This window comes from Plectropomus leopardus, chromosome 5 (genome assembly GCF_008729295.1).
Source record: "Plectropomus leopardus isolate mb chromosome 5, YSFRI_Pleo_2.0, whole genome shotgun sequence".
In the NCBI taxonomy this organism is placed as follows: domain Eukaryota; kingdom Metazoa; phylum Chordata; class Actinopteri; order Perciformes; family Serranidae; genus Plectropomus; species Plectropomus leopardus.
The window spans coordinates 2991391-3006706 of NC_056467.1; the positions used below are offsets into that span (position 1 = coordinate 2991391).

The following is a 15316-nucleotide window of genomic DNA, read 5'->3' on the forward strand; positions in this document are numbered from 1 at the left end:
AAACTTAGTTTTAAAAAAGAAAAAGAGATAATCGTTGAAAATAATCAAATAACTCAGGAAAATATCAAGAAAACGAGATTAATTATTATAATTATTTATTTAAAATAAGGTTACAGAGAAAAATATAAAAATGAATTAATAATAATAACAATAATAATAATAATAATAATAACAACAATAATAATAATAATAATAACAATGACAATTATTATTATTATTTTTTAAATCACTTCTTTCAGGTCATACCCCATTTTTATATATTACTTTTCATTTTAATGCTAATTTCAAGTAATTGTTTTGTAGATTTTTACTAATTTCTTGCACATATAATTAAATCTACTCCTGGACTTATACCATATCTTATTAAATGTTATTGTCTGTATTTTTGTTCTTATGTGTTTTTCAGTTTTGTTCTTCATGTTGTATTGTATACATGTGTTTGTTTTGTTCACTTTATCCCTAATAACAAATAAAACAAAATAAAATAATGTCTTGCTAATCAAGCCCGTTTGCTCAAGTTTCAAAGGGTTAAGTGTCCAGATTCTGTATGAGGGTAAATTTAAATGTGAGAAAACACTTTTGCAGTCATTATATGAGATGTGAGAAGCTTGTGGTTGTGAGGAAGCACAGCAAACCACACGGTAAGGTTAGAAAACACATAATTACAGCAATCACAGAGAAGCAGAGTGTACCCGGAGTCATTTGCATGCCTAAAATGTTGTGCAGCGGGGATGGAAAATGTGTTTCTGATGTACTCTGCCCTCAGGAGAACAAAACACTGCTGCAATATCATCATATTTGCTCTTCTGACAGACCCGTGAAATGATATTCAGCGGAGTCAGCCTCGGGGAAGCCTCAAACAGTAAATCACAAAACAGCCAGAAAATAAAAACAAATGTTGAGAAAAATTCTTTCTGGAAACACTTTTGTGCAAAAAGAAACTCTTTTCTGAGCCAGAAGCTGCAATCATTCTGCAAACTGTTTTCCCCCCTCAGGTTTTATGCAATGCTTCTAATGTGAAACTTTTTAAGTGCTAACCTGTCCTTTGTTTCTAAATATAATAATTACCTTCCTCCAGTTGTCCAGCACATGCATAGCCTCCATGGCAAAGAGCTGCTCCTGGCTACTGACTCAATCCTACCAGTGTGAGCTTGATTGACCAGGACACCTCTTTCAACACTACGTCTTCAACGTCTCTTCTTCCCATGAAACACAGATTGTCTCTTTGTCCTGATCTCGGTTCTTTGTCTACCGGCGCAGTATCTTCCACAAACTCCCATTCAGGAGGTGGACCTGTTGCTGCTTGCTCCACTAAACCAAGACCTACATTCCTGAGTCCCAGATAACAGAAACATGAGTGTGTGTGTTAGTGTGTGCGTGTGTGTGTAAGCCGTGATCAAAAGAGAGCAGGAGAAGAAAAAGAGGAAGGGAGGAAGAGAGTGATGACTGAAGTGATTTGATAAAAATAAAGCCGAGAAACAAAGAGGTGAACATGCTGAGGGAGGAAGGAGGAGCTCTGTAAATATGCACAATGTAAATAAACCTCAACGCCTGACTGAACGCGCCACTGTGAATAAAACACAGGTTATGATATAGTGGTATGTTTTCCTTGTTGAATTATTTATTTGTAAAAGAAAGAGAAAAATAGCCGAATGTAGCTCCCTGATGCTAACGTTAATCAATCATCACTTTCTTGCAGCTTAAACATTTCAGCCCCAAAATAGGTCTGCAGATACACATTTACATGTAATTTAGGCAGATTTTATTTATTTGTTTATATGTATATTAAAAAGATCCCCATTAGCTGACAACAGCAACAAGCCTTCTTGTCCTGGGGTCCAAGACAACATAACATTACAACAGCAAAAAACAGTGATAAAAATGAATAGTAATAATAGTAATAAATAAAATAAATACGTGGAAAAAATAAAAATAATAATGTTAATACAAAAACACAACTGCATTGAAAATAGTAATCAAAGACAATTAATTAATGCACCAATTAATCAATTAACTACCAATAAAATAAATGAAAATAAAATAAAACAAAACAAAACAAAATAGAAAAAAATTAAAATATTATTCTTGACTAAGCAGTTAATTTAGACCCCTTTACTACCCAAATTAGCACGTGTAAACCTGCTAAAAAAAAGGCTTTAGACTTTTGTCCCATCGCCAGAAGAGCAGAGTTGTGTACATGGCTCTGCAGCAGACAAGTGTGTGTGTGTGTGTGTGTGTGGATGATTTGTTTCATTAGTACATAATTACTGTCAAATGTCAACTTTTATTTGTGGTCTCTGTGTATTATTGATTGTGTTATTGATAATCATTATCACTGCAGCTTAAACATTTAATTTCAAAAACAGGTTGGTAGATACATATTCACACATATTTTAGCTGCTAACGCTGTTGGTTCTCATGCGTGCATTCGCCATTGTCTTTGTGTTTGTTTATACTCTCCGCTCTGTAGAAGAACAGTGAGTCATTACAAAGATACACCGCCAACTTCTGGTCTGGCATGCATACTGCAGCATTTTCAGTCGTTTTTGCAGATCCGTGTACACGAGGATTATTTTCACGATGTTATCATATTAATGCAGATTTTTTTTAAATGCAAAGAAAAAACTTTTCCATTTTTAGTAGGGCTGTTCTCATCTAAACGTGGCCTTAGTAGTGGCCCTATAGTGCAGTTTCTTTTTTGTCAAGGAGGTTTTCTGATTCTGTTTTTCTAAACTGTATTCAATAATATAAGTGAGAAGAAAAAAGAAAAGAATGCAGAGGCATATGCCGAAGTAAGAAAAAGTAAAACAAAAGCATAAATTTAGATACATATTATACAAATACTATGTTTTCAGTAGTGCCGTTCTCGTCTAAACGTCGCCTAAATATGCCAAATAACTGGACTGCTGATCTTCAAAATACCACAGTGACCAAAGGACAAAGAAGAGAAGTTACTGCCATTTTTATTTTCTCTGAAGAGTTCATTCTTTGCTGTTAAATGTAATTAAAACTAGAACTGAACTCTCATATTGCATGTGAGTGGTATGGCTGTTTGTTCCCACCACATCAAAGTTTCTCTGCGACTGTGGGAGGAAATCAGCAGCTTTTCTTTTCTCTCACATCCACAAACTCTCACTGGACACACAAAGAAGTCTCAATCTCTATTTCTTTCTTTCTGTCCCTCCCTCCCTCTGTCCCCCTCATGCCAGGGCAGAAAGGCTGGCATTGTTTCCTGTAGAGCCGGCATGGATCTCTCCTCACACATGAGAGAATCTCTCTTTTCTTTTTCTTCTCTTTTTTTTTTTGAAGGGGTTATGAAAGCGAGGGAGGGAGGGAGGCTCACCATTTAGCTGGAATGCAAAAATGTAGACGCGGGGAGGGAAGCTGACAGCCTGCCAACTGGATGGTGAATAAAAATGTAGATGGGATGAATAATAGAGATGACAGACAGATAAAAAGAAAAGGTGAAATGAAACGCAGCTGCAGACAGGTTGTTTTTCAAAGGGTTATCTTTTCAGTGCATCAATCACCGAAGTACAAGTGAAAACCTTAATTATGGTGGCATGTCTTCATAGATGCAAACTTTTTCATTTTTAGGTGCACAACGCCTTTTTATTACCGTTCGAAGCGTGCTGCGTTCTAGCACCTGCACAAGTAATAACCAAAGATGCAGGACTCTTCATACTGAGTTTGCCATTTAAAACACTGTCCCCGAGTAAATCTGGACTCAAACTATGCGACTAACTCCGTCTCCTTGCTTGGAGATGTATTTTAAAGCAGTTAAAGTAAGTGACTAACCTCCCTCAGTCACACAGTGGCACTGCGAAACTTACATACGTCTTACATTTAGGAAGACTAACGGCACGAGTGAAAGGGGATGATGGTCTATTTGAGAGAACTTGGTCATCTTTCTTAATATATCTGCCTTTTCAAATGTAGATGATGTTTTTCCCCCTTTATTTTGTCTTTATTTTAGTAATTGTCAATTTTTTGTGTATTTATTATTATCATTATTGTTACTTTTATTTTATTTGTCTGTCTGTTTTAATGTCTGAGAAGGGAGAGCAATGTGCTGTTAAGTTCAAAAATGAATTTAGAAATGAAAAAGAGAAAAAACAATACTTTTAATTATCATAATTAGATGTTTAAAATTTTTTATTTAATTATTATAATTATTTTTAAACACTTTTTCTGGTCATATTCTTGTCTGATTGTGTTTTTTGTTTGTGTGTTTTTTGTTTACTTGTTGTTGGGTTTTGTTTTTTGTTTTTTTTTACATTTTCTATTGTCTATTTTCCTATACTTTTTTTTTGGGGGGGGGGGGGGGGGGGGGGGGGGGGGGGGGGGGGGGGGGGGGTCTGCTTACATTTCTCATTGCCTTTCCCCCATGTTTTTTTAAATAGGCCAATTTACTCAGGTTTCAAAGAGTTAATATCTGGTGCAGACAAATTCTAAAATCTAGATTTAAAATAAAAAAAACAAAATAGAAACATTTATACCCCCACTTGGGTTATAAATAAACACCAATACCAGTTGTTGGACTAAAGATGTAAAGGTTGTCCTGTCACAAATACGGCAGACTGATCCAAATGAAATGACTCGATCTTCCTAAGGCAAAATGAGCAAATTTTTGTTGAAATAATTCTAGATTATTAGATATCTTGTATGCAAATTAGACATTTTGTCTTGATGGCAGGCAAAAATGTTCACACCCGTGCCAAAAATGAAAAGATGAATCCTCTGGGGAGCACGCATATCCACAGCAACTCTAACCTAACGTAGCTCCTGAGCTGCGAGTGTGTGAAGAGGATCTACTGTCCGCCCTCTCATCCGGGACAGCAGTCACTCATCTGGGACAAATAAAGTGGTCAGTTAAGCAGACGAGGGGCCATCTCAGAGAATGTGGAGATAATCGGGAATGTGAAAACAGAAAAATGGACGGGTCACTTCATACTCAGGAATGAATCTGCCTTTCCTTTTATGTCAGTCTAACATGTTGAGGTTCAGTTGGTTGCTGCACAGCTGCGGGGCCACTCGGAGCTGTTTAAAGGTCCACTGTGCAGGATTTAAAGGAACATATACAGGCAGAAGTGGAATATAATCAGGGTTCGAATTACACAGAGCCTCATTTTCTGGTGCACGCCACTAAAACATGTCACATGCACAAAGTGTGCGGCAGCGTGCGGTCAATAACAAAAGGTTACTGCGAAAAAACAGTCAGCAGCTGATACCATCGCACAATAACAACAACATAAAAATCACCAAGAACTTCAATAACCTAATCGGAGAAAACCAAAATCATAAAGCAGAGGGCACAGGTAACATCTTTCTGCTTCTGATACACAACCCTTCAAGAAAAACACATCACGAGAACAAAAAAGCTGAGCATTATTTTGCAAACTAGTTTATAACAACAACCTCTCTCCCTCTGTCCCTTCTGTGATGATGAGGAGTTCAGGTGTCTAAATGTCGGGATTTGAGTGCAGCGCCGCTTCACGCACAGATGGCCACAGCAGGATAAACACGGAAGTTAAATAGAGGCAACAGATGTTCGGAAATGGAATTTAAGAGTGAATAAACACTACAACACTGACATTAATTCAATTTTATTTTAATTATTTCAGGAACCTTTATGTGCAGAAAATCTATAACACAAAAATGAACAATTTTTTGGAGTTCCCCTTAGCTTCCCCGTAATTCGACCTATGATATAATATAGTGACTATGTTCTCTTTAGCGTATAATTACCTGAAATTCTAATTACCTTAGAATAAGCCGTTTAAATCTGCATAGGGAGCCAGTCCATGTTTCTACAGACTGGACAAACCAAACATTGGCACTAAATAGGATCAGTCGCGCGCTGGCATTGGCCGCCACAGTAAACAGCCCCTCAGCAATGAGCAGTTTCGAAAAAAAACACTGATTTATTTATGTGAAACTGCATTATTCAGTGTTTTTACCCATTTTAATTAGCGGGGCCATTTGTTTTTGAGAAGCAGAGACCTCTGCGCATAATTTGGCTTCAACTAAAAATCTCCTGATCTCGCTCAGAATTAAAGAGGGCACAGATCTGAAGGTGTTAAGCAGGCTGGATATGTCAAACGGGATTTTCTTCTGTGATTTTACCACTTTTAATCCCCATGTTTTGAAGAGGAATAGACCTGTGCAGGTATTTAGGCTCCTGGTAAAAACCTCCAATTAGGGTGTACAATAACACTGAAGGAATTGTAACCAGGAGAAGTTTCAGCTGGTTGCAATCTGCCATCATCACCACTAGATGTCACTTAATCCCCCAAATTCACCTACTTTTATTCATTTAAAACTGCAATTGTATTTTTCGTGTGATTGGAGAAAATGTGTCTTTGTCCATTTCAAACATTTTTAAGAATTATATCATTTACATTTCATAAAATCCACACATATGCATATATATATACAGTATATATATATATATATATACATACATACATAAATAAGGGGAGCTCAGTGGGTATTGTGGGCGCCCGTGTATTAAGGTAATATCTTTGACGTTTGCGTCCAGCTCGTTGCCCTTTGCTGCATGTCCCCCTCTCTCTTCCCCCTTTCATGGTTATACACTATCCTACTGCCTTAACCCCCCCCCCCCCCAAAAAAAAATCTTACATATCTATATGTATTATATGGATTCTATCACATACTTTCATAAAATGTACATACTTGCTACAAAAGCACGTCTGGTCACATTAACCCTCAACATTCACCCAGGAACAACTTTATAGCCTTTGTTCTTTATGATAGAAGTAATACTCCTCAATCTCCTACCAGCCTGTGACATATTTGCAGGTTTGATCATGTGTTCAAATTATTCGGCTGGATGCAATTTGTAGCCAAAGGCGAGACGCCGTGTCTGTGAGATGCTCATAGCAGGAAAATGCTAGAAAAAACGGCGATGAGGATTTTAATGAAAGAGGAGGAAGGAGGCATCGGGGCTTTGCAGATGTGTCACAAACTTCCTTGCAAACACACCTGGCTGCTTTATGGAGGTCCAACGGACGACAGTCTGTGTGCAAATAATAGCAAAGCATACAACAACACCTGTAAAGACACCTGAAACATCAAATAACTGGCTGCTCTTTATCCTTTAAGAAGCTCTTTTCCAAAACCACCACATCTCTGTGTCCGGAGGAAATCCAGCCTGTGCTCTCTATGTCGGGAGTAACCTGACTTCAAGATTCCCGCTGTGCTGGGGGGTTTGATTCCCGTCTGGGGGTTTGTCCCATTTTTAGTTGGTCTGCCTCCAAACGATAACGTAACGTGCCAGATGGTTTGTTACACAGAAGCATCTGAGCCGTCACAGGAGACAGTTTGGGAAAGGGTGTCTCAAAAAGTACTTGGCAGCTGATGGGATGAACCATCTATCACAGGCAGGGGTCGACAGATTATTGGCCTGATTATTGGGGCCAATATTTGGCATTTTGCCGATTATCTGCATTTTATTTGAATGATTGCTGATTCAATTAATTAATTAAAAAGTATAAAGAAAGTGTCAGCATGGGAGGAACTTTTTACTTTGTAAAACCCCTGGATGCTGTTTTTATTTATTCATTTTTAATTAAAATTTTCACTTGTCTTTATAAAAAAAAAGTTGCTGGGAACTTTCTGTATGTGATGTTGAAAGTTTCAGTTTTGATTAAACATTTGCTAAAAACATTTAAACAAACTCTGAATAATCGGTATCGACCCTGAAAAACCAGTATCTGTCGATCCCTAATCACAGGCCAGTCGAGAGAAGAGCGAAAACATCTTTCTCATTGGGAAAAGCTTTGGTTACAGCCTCTTCTTTCAATGAAGAAATACTCCTCTGTTCTAATATAACTGATGCTATTACGACATCTTTCTTAAAAAGAGGAGTATTGTGTCATGTAATTGGGGTATAAGACACGTCCAGTAAAATCAGGTCTGCAGTTGCCAAAAGGATCAATATTTGGCGCACTGTCGCACAGAACATGAGAGTGACTGATTCATTTCACTGAGGCGTCCATATATTTAAAAAGACAGACCAAGACTATCTCCAACTGTGGTCTGAGCCCTGAGATCTCAAGACACACTGAGGACACATTTGCTGCATCCAAAACTGCATTTAGAGCTGTCCACCTACGATCTGATCACAGAGGACACATGTTGACACCATGTCCAAACGGAGCCATGGACCCACGTGAACAACGACCTTTTTTTCAGTGTCAAGGAGGCAGAAACAACTGAGACGGAAAACAAACAGCGAAGGATGACTGTTCCTCTACTTCATCAGCTGAGAGCGGATGAAGGGAGGAGGGGACAGAGAGAAGACAGCAGGATGATGGAGGAGGAGTATTAGGACAGACAGTAGCAGCAGAGGAGCTGATACTGTGTGTTTTGCTTCTATCTCGTCCACACAGCTCTGCTCGGGTCCCCTGACTTGTGATAATAAAGCCTGTTGGGTAATCCTCCTTCTGCAGGGACATCTTCCCATACATCCGTCCACATGTCTCTGTGTCTGTCTATTTCACATTATTAATCTCCTCTTAATTCCTCCATTTCTTTAGCTTTTTTCACAGTTTTCTCTGCCTGCGTTCTCGCTGACTTTGGGGTTTTATTTATACACACCAGAGCGACAGACAAAAGACACAACTTGAAGGACGGGTTGATTGAAACGTGGTCATTTTTTTGTTTATTTTTGAGTTGTGCAAAAGAGCTCAAGACCTACCTGTTTAGTTTGGCTTTCAACTGAACTTTTTATTTTTTATGAACATTTATTCTATTTTATATTTTATTTAGTTATTTTTAAATAAATTTTTATCTGTTTTACAGTTTTAATATTTTACATATCATTTTAACATATGTACTTTTTTTACTTTGTGCTGTTATGTTGTCATTTGCCTCTTATCTACAGTTTGAGCATTTTACTTATTTATCTTTTATTATTACTATTATCATTTCATCAGTATCTTTACCTGTGTATTATTTATTTACCTGTTTATTTCTTTTTTACCTGTTGATTATTTATTTATTTACTTATTTTATCTTATTTGATGTATTTTTTTATTTTTATTTCTTTTCTTCATAGGTTTATTCTGCCTCTGGTGTTTCCTCACTTATGGCAGCGCTTCCTCAATTCTGCAATTATTCATGCATGTGTGTATTTGAACGTGTGTGTGCGTGTGTGTTGGGGGGGTTACGTTCACTGTGTGAAGCACTTTGGGTTACAGTCTGCTTATATGAAAAGTGCTATACAAGTAAAGTCTGATCGATTGATTGATTGATTGAGAGTAAGTGTGTGTCAGTGGCATCACAGCGCGTTCTGCACAGAAAAAGAGTTGAAAATTTTTGGCATTTCAGGGACACTGTGTGCTGCAGTGTTACTTTTGTTTTTCTCTTCAGCGTGCAGCCAAAGCCAAATGACACATTCTGTTTTTAGAACCAAACCACAGATATGCAGTAAGTTGTGCCGTGGGAAGAAGGGTGGATTCACTATAGGCTCCTTTTCAAACACGACGACGTGCCGAACATATGCTGCGTAAAAATTCCACCAATCACAAGAGGTAAACTGTCTAAAAATGTTGCTACTGATGGCGCAACTAAGCATACAATCACTCTTTTCCAGCTGTAAAATCCTCTGGGGTAAGTGGTTCTTTCAGCTGCATTTACACGCTGAGTGTGTGAAACTAATGGCATGAGATGAGGTAACTGATTTTGGTAAAACACGATAACAACAATGACAAGATAATTTAAACATCTGGAAACCACAACATAAACTCAACACACAGCCAGACTCAAAGCTGAGAGTGAATTTATGGCAGCGAGGAGGAGGCAGCACAGCTCAAACACAACATGTACGTATGAAACCACAGTCTGACAATCCCAGCAGACGGCCTTCAACTGATCTCAGCTCCAAACCCCTCAGACGCCCACCAACAGATTCTTTCACTCAGAGTGAGACATTTGTTCATTTACAAATGTTGCCAATTTGTAGCAGCCAAAATATTTCTTAAACTGAGACAAAAGTGTTTCGGCCAGATCAGGACAGACATGTGACATCAGAGTTATCACTGAATACCAGGGCTGGGGGATACATCTATTTAAGATGATTTTTTTAAATGAAAATCTAGATTTTCTCTGAAAGTTTTATAAGTCGCTAGGCTGCGCCCTCCCCTCATGCATTTACCTCATGGATGTATTAAGAATCTGGATACAGCGTTAGAGGTGGGCCTCGTTCACTCCTCCTATGAGAGCTGCTCATGAGGCAAAAAAAGCTATTTTTTCCAGGTATAAAAATACCCAGATCTACTGGCCCATAAGGCATGTGCACTAGAGACTTACGGCGGCAGAGCAACTGACTTCCAGTTTAATCTTGCGGCTCTTTTAGACTTTCACAAAGTTATCAAACTGGATGGCTTAAATCTAGATGGTGAAATGAGTCATTTCGTGGGGGTTTTGACGCTCAAAAAAGATGATTTACAGACGGCTCTTTCCCGATGGACGTCGGTAGGGAAATGTTTCTCTGGGCCTGTTGGCATCACGAGACCAACCCGGATGCTGTAATTCCACTCTTGGCCACTATGTAAAATTTGCATCAGAGCCTGGTGCACCGCCTGGGGGCTTGGCTTCCCTCCTAGAGATACAGACACACGACAACATAACAGCAAGCTATAATGACAATGACAAGTACATTTCCCAAAAAAAAAGCACCGCCTCATCTGTCGTTTTGCAGCATCAGATCTCGAACAAACCACAGTCCGCTGCAAAGTTTGTTTAAAGGTTGTTGCAACTAACTGCAGCAGCATGACGGATTTATTTCAACACCTCAAACAGAGGCAGCAGCTGAGTGTGAGAAAAGTGTCTGACTCCGAGATGAACAAGACCGCGTCAGTCCACAAACAGCCAGCTGAAAAGAAGCCAACAACAGTGAAATAATTTTCTCGTTGTGTCCTGTATGACAGGGAAGCGACCCGCTGCAAAGCTATTACCGATGTGGTCGCGCTGCATATCACTAAAGATACGATACCCCTAAATATGGTGGAAAAGCCTGCAGGTTTATCCACATGCTGAAAACTATCAACCCTCATGTATGTGCTACAAAGCCGCCCTGCCTCGTCTGTACAATCGTACACGTGAAAAGATCACAGAGAGCTGGAGATGTCATTTAACTCCACTACAACAGACCTAAGTTCAGTCATTTAAACACGACCAATAACATTATTTAACAAAGAAATAACGTTGAACGACAGTTGTATGATTTCAGAATTGGTCATTTTCAATACTCTACGGTTAAACTGCAAAACTGTGCAATATGCAACACTGACTGACTACATTTTTCAGTTTGCCTTTTGCTCATTTTTATTGCTAAAATCAAAGCGAAACTTGTTTTGAGTAATTTCTCTGTCAATTGTAAGAAATCAGAGATTTTATTTTTAGGCCATATCGCCCAGCCCTACTGAACACAATGAATGACACAGGAAGAAGTCCACTTATGAAAGTTTAGGTATGACAATTCATGTCTTCGACTCTTTTTCCACATTTTTTTACTACATAATGGCAGACTGCACGAGCATCATTGCTCTGTGCCCACACAGAGGAGGCATCCAAACCTAAACATGGCATTTACGAGCTTCATGGGCCGATGCTGAATAGCTGTGGTTAGGTGGCGTCCTCAGTTGTGGCGTCTCGGCTTCAAGAAACAACTGCGACAAAAACAACAACTTTCTCTTCTGTGAGTCTTTACAGTTCATCTTGTTGCAAATCCATCAAATAATGTAAAGAAAGGTTAAAAAAAAATGTAATTGATAAAGAAAATAAGCTTTCTTTTCTCTTATAGGATGATATAGTTATCTTAATTGTGTCATATTTATGCTTTTTAATGTCAATAATTTACATAATTAATGTCAGAAAAAGGCAGGGTAAAATATAAACCCCTGGAAACCTGAGCAAAATCAGCTTGATTTCTTTCAAAAGCATGGCAAGAAGTTACAAATTACAAGAAAATTACCTAAAAATGAGAACAAAAAAGGTTAAAAAAAAAAAAAGAATTATTTTTAAAAAATTATCATTAACTTAATATTAACTTCCAACCATTTTTCCATCTATCGCTGCCTCTTTTTTAAAACTAATTTTCAGGCCATTTTCTTGTCACCTTTTCCTAATTTCTTGCAGTTTGTGGGACATCTCTTTGCAAGTTGCTCATTGCCTTTTTATCCATGTTTTCAAAAGAAACCAATTTGCTCAGGTTTTAAAGGTTTAAATGCATGTGAAAGCTGGTGTGGTTCCAGGTTTCAACACAAACCAACTGACCAGTTACTCTGAGGAAGAAAAAATATAACTGGAATATATTTGCATATTTGAAATAATGTAGATTACATTGGCATATGGGATTACACGTACATCTCCTGCAAAACCTTTGTCTGTAAGCAATGCATTTGTACTCAGGCACATGGCCAGACTCAAAGAAAAGCAGAAAAAGAGTCTGGGAGAAACAGGAGGAAGTGTGTGACAGACAGAGGAAGAAGATGACATACAGAGACGCTTCATCCAGCAGTCTGAGTGTCACTACTATATGTAGACTTCCTGTACAGAGAGCCGCCAGGGCCCATTTCCTGTTAGTGACACGGGCCAAGGTCAGGGTTAACCTCTGCTGTGGGACGAGACTGACCTCAGCTATGAACACGACCGCTGTGTTATTATCACATCTGCTCAGACTTCTTCAATTTAGTTTTGCTCTTTGAGTGGTGGAACTGGTACTGTTGGGAAAAAGGGGTTTCCGCTGCCTTAATTTCATACTTGTATAAAATAATTTATTTTCCTCACTAACATGTATTCGTCTACGTATGTATTTTAAAAGAGTGCAGCTGATTTCAACTCATTCTCTCAATATCTTTCATAATATTGTCTTTCTTGCTGAGGTGAAAAGTTAATAACCCCTCTCAACATCTGTCAACCCTTTAAAAACTGGTCAAATTGGCTTGATTTCTTTCAAAACCATGGGAGGAAGGCAATGAGCAACTTAAGAGGAAATGACCTAGAAATTAGCAAAAAAAATTAATTAAAAAGTACAAGAAAATTATATATATATATATATATATATATATATATATATATATATATAACATAAAAATTATAAAAATGTAAATTAGTTTTAAATATATAATCATAATAACTAAAGATAAAGTTCTCTGGAAATTTTTTTTAAAAAATCAAACTCTACTAATTTTTAATTTAATTTTTTTTTTTTTTTAATTTTTTGATAATTTTTTAATAATTTTTTTGTAATTTCCATTCAGAGAGAAAGCTAACACCTGACTCCCGCATGAAAGTCCGGGGTTTGCTGGACCCACCTACCCGCCCGCTTACCCAACAGGCATTCCTGATATTCCAAGTTGTCAAGTGACAAAGGCAGGAGCCATCCAGCCGTCCACCAGCCACAACACTGTGACTGGTTCTGTCCAGCGCTGTTTTATGCATATGCATAAAATAAAAATCTGGCAAAGGACTAAAAACAGCTCCTGTGGTAGTTCTTACCACAACAGGTGTCGCCAGGACCACATTTGCCATGATTGCACACACACAGACTCACAAAATGAAACCAATACCAGCTGCTGCAATGTTGCAACACCTTATAATAAAAACATGTGCAGTATTAAAAAGATGGAAACCACTTTTATAACTCATTAATTCAGTAATGAAGCATTTGTTTTGCAGCGTTTGTTTTGGTATAAAATAGGGAAGTTGCTGTTTCAGTGTTTTTGTGAAAGGACTGTCTCAAGCAAAGCCTAATCTGGCTAAAAAAGCTCCCTGGCGATGAAATATTTGGTGCAGAAAATGGTTTCTTTTGGGCTACACTCTGTTTTTATATGAGATTTGGTTTGGATCAGCCTGTCAGCATGGTCTTGTTCCAATCAGTGAATTATTTGCTGACATTTAAACTGTGCAAAACCAGGGATGCATAAAGACATTATTCAGACCTTTTTAAAAAGGTCATTCAAATATATCAGTTTGATCAATGAATCACATTTGAATGATTACCTCTACGCAGTGTAGTATTTTTCCACAGATAAAACTGAGCCTAACCACCACACATTAAAATGCAAATGTATGCTCAGTACGATACCAGTGTGTCCCTCGTAGCCTGATAGCATGAGTAAACACTGATTCATTATTCTGGCACGAAACGCTAAGCATTGGAGACACGCCATCATCAGCCGGCAGCTAAACACACCAGCTGCCCCAACCGTGTCTGTACCAACACAAAGCGGTGTGAACACACACGTGCACAATTCTACACACAAATATAACGTACACACGAGAGTGGCAGGAGATAAGAGGTTACAGAAATGAATCCAAGGACTGAATGGGGAAAAATAGGTGAACAGAGTGAATGAATATACCTCTCTCCTTCCTCAATGACGACTACCTTTGACTGAAAAATGATCCTCAGGTGACTTTCCACACATGAATACAGGCCATGGCATAAATACAGAGGTAAAACGAGCAAATAACACAACACAAAAACCTATATGTTGGGGCGTGTTTGTCATCAAAGCTGAGAAATCACTGCCAACAGAGATGTGTGAAACTGCAGCGCAGCAGTTCAGAGGATCACAGAGCCTGTCATTATCAGATTATTGTCTCCAGTGACAGCAGAAATTATACCTCAGAGCTTCCACGACTTGTTGTCAGTATCCAAACCACTGTTATCCAGCAAAGTGGCAACTTTGACTAAGACCCCGAGCTGCAGCCACAGGCGGAGATGACTCAGTGTTTCTCTGGCTGCCTCTTTACTCAGGAGCAGGGGTGGAAACAGTTGTAAAATATAATTTTTTTACTTATAAAAGGCACGCCTCTGTTACAGTAAATTATTAAAAATTTGATTCAGCACCACCTCCCTACTCCAGTTGCAGATATATTGCATTAGCTCATTATTTCCACTTGCAGTAAGTTAGCTGTGAAAGGTTTACACCACTCAAAGTCCAGAGTGAGTATCAAATCTCCCCCTGTGGGTCGTAATTTTACGAGAATACTGAAAACAAACTGCCGTGTTTTGTGGAAGTACGCCGGAGGATTAGGGCCACGTTAAAGAAAAAAAAGTCATAATATTATGAGAATAAAATCATTTCGAAAATAAAGTCGTAGTATTGTGAGAAAAAGAGTCATAATATTACGAGAATGAAGTCACTGTTTACCAGGAAAAAGACTGCAATTTTATGAGAATAAAGTCGTAATATTATGAAATAAAGTCAGAATTTTACAAGAAAAAAAGTCGTAATTTTATGGGAAAAGAGTAAGAATTTTATGAGAATAAAGTTGTAAT

At 38.1% G+C, this 15316-nt stretch overlaps 1 protein-coding gene across 1 annotated transcript in view; it reads right to left on the reverse strand.

The window, feature by feature from the left end:
* The window catches only part of phldb1b (pleckstrin homology-like domain, family B, member 1b), a 157148-nt gene that overhangs the window by 121598 nt on the left and 20234 nt on the right, over positions 1–15316 (reverse strand).